The following is a 2,708-nucleotide window of genomic DNA, read 5'->3' on the forward strand; positions in this document are numbered from 1 at the left end:
CCTCGCTTTATGGTATTATTTCTAGTTGTTCTAGTTGTACTAGGTGTTATGGGGGGAGGAATCAGCACTCACTGGAATCTTAGTCGAGCGGCGAGAGTACTCTCTGACAACCGAATAGAGGACGGAGGGAAACCCCGTGGATCTTCGGTTTTTCTGGGGCCAAGGGCAATTGAGCAGAATGCAGCTGTGAGCCCCCTGGCCTTAACCTTACAAGTCCCTGGATCTACAGGCAAAGAACGGCCCTGTCCAGGGCAATCATTCTTATCTTCGCTTCTTTCAAATGGTTTAGTTTTTACTGGAACGATCTCGATGTACCTACTATTAGAGTCAATTCCAAAGATCTCGATGTTTATACTTTTATACTTTTATACTTTATTTTGGATAAGTTGTGTACTGATATGCTGTAGTATTAACTAAAAGGGGAGAGGGATGGAAACAAAATGTAAAAACCCGAGAGGGTATACATAGAAAATAAACTGCCGTGAAAGTCAAGGGCCAGTAAGAAAAATAATTTTTTCGCGGCGCACCCTGACTTTTCCCCATTCGCCCGCGAATTAAAAATTCACTTCTCCCCTCCTAATTGAGATTAAGGGATGGAAAAAGAGCAGTTCGACTGAGAATGAAATTCTCCATTAATTAACCCTCTTCCATCCCTTAATCTTTGTAACAAAAAAATAAAAATCGCCATGAAAGTCAGGGGCCAGCAAGAAAAATAATTTTTTCGCGGCGCCCCCTGACTTTTCCCCATTCGCCCGCGAATTAAAAATTCACTTCTCCCCTCCTAATTGAGATTAAGGGATGAAAAAAGGGCAGTTCGACGCAGAATTAAATTCTCCATTAACTAACCCTCTTTCATCCCTTCATCTCTGTCACAAAAACTATAAACTGCCATGAAAGTCATGGACCAGTGAGAAAAATTATAGTTTCGCGGCGCAGCAACTCCCGGTAATTAAAAATTCACCTCTCCCTTACTAATTGAGATTAAAGGATGAAAAAAGGACAGTTCGACGGAGAATTTAATTCCCCATCAATTAACCCCCTTTCATCCCTTAATCTCTGTAACAAAAAAATAAAAACTGCCATGAAAGTCAGGGGCCAGTAAGAAAAATAATTTTTTCGCGGCGCACACTGACTATTCACCATTCGCCCGCGAATTAAAAATTCACTTCTCCCTTCCTAATTGAGATGAAGGGATGAAAAAAGGGCAGTTCGACGGAGAATTAAATTCTAAATCAATGAACCCTGTTTCATCCCTTAATCTCTGTAACAAAAAAATAAAAACTGCCATGAAAATCAGGGGCCAGTAAGAAAAATAATTTTTTCGCGGCGCACACTGACTTTTCACCATTCGCCAGCGAATTAAAAATTCACTTCTCCCCTCCTAATTGAGATTAAGTAATGAAAAAAGGGCAGTTCGCCGAAGAATTAAATTCTTCATTAATTAACCCTCTTTCATCCCTTAATCTCCATAACAAAAAAATAAAAACTGCCATGAAAATCAGGGGCCAGTAAAAAAAAAATTTTTTCCCGGCGCACACTGACTTTTCACCATTTGCCAGCGAATGAAAAATTCACTTCTCCCCTCCTAATTGAGATTAAGGGATGAAAAAAGAGTAGTTCGGCGGAGAATTAAATTCGCCGTCAATCGATCCCCGTTGCATCCCTTAATCTCTGTAACAAAAAAATGCAAACCACGACAAAGTCATGGGCCAGTGAGAAAAATTATAGTTTCGCGGCGCAGTGAATCCCGGTAATTAAAAATTCACCTCTCCCGTCCTAATTGAGATTAAGGGATGAAAAATGGGCAGTTCGACGGAGAATAAAATTCTTCACAAAGTAACGCGCTTTCATCCCTTAATCTCAATTAGGAGGGGAGAAGTGAATTTTTAATTCGCGGGCGAATGGTGAATAGTCAGTGTGCGCCGCGAAAAAATTATTTTTCTTACTGGCCCCTGACTTTCATGGCAGTTTTTAATTTTTTGTTACAAAGATTAAGAGATGAAAGAGGGTTAATTAATGAAAAATTTAATTCTGCGTCGAACCGCTCTTTTTTCATGCCTTAATCTCAATTAGGAGGGGAGAAGTGAATTTTTAATTACCGGGAGTCACTGTGCGCCGCAAAACAATTATTTTTCTTACTGCGCTGTTATTTCCATGACAGTTTCTTCCATTTTTCACAGAGATTAAGGGATGAAAGACGGTTAGTTGGTGGGGAATTTAATTCTCCATCGAACTACTCTTTTTTCATCCCTTAATCTCAATTAGGAGGGGAGAAGTGAATTTTTAATTCGCGGGCGAATGGTGAATAGTCAGTGTGCGCCGCGAAAAAATTATTTTTCTTACTGGCCCCTGACTTTCATGACAGTTTATATTTTTTTGTTACAGAGATGAAGGGATGAAAGAGGGTGACTTAATGGAGAATTTAATTCTCCNAATTTTTAATTCGCGGGCGAATGGTGAAAAGTCACTGTGCGCCGAGAAGAAAATTATTTTTCTCACTGGCCCATGACTTTCCCGTAGTTTGTATTTTTTTGTTACAGAGATGAAGGGATGAAAGAGGGTTAGTTAATGGAGAATTTAATTCTCCGTCGAACTGCCCTTTTTTCATCCCTTAATCTCAATTAGGAGGGGAGAAGTGCATTTTTAATTCGCGGGCGAATGGTGAGTAGTCAGTGTGCGCCGCGAAAAAATTATTTTTCTTACTGGCC

Source organism: Diachasma alloeum, unplaced genomic scaffold, assembly GCF_001412515.2.
Source record: "Diachasma alloeum isolate Michigan unplaced genomic scaffold, Dall2.0 Dall_scaffold_00779, whole genome shotgun sequence".
NCBI lineage: Eukaryota > Metazoa > Arthropoda > Insecta > Hymenoptera > Braconidae > Diachasma > Diachasma alloeum.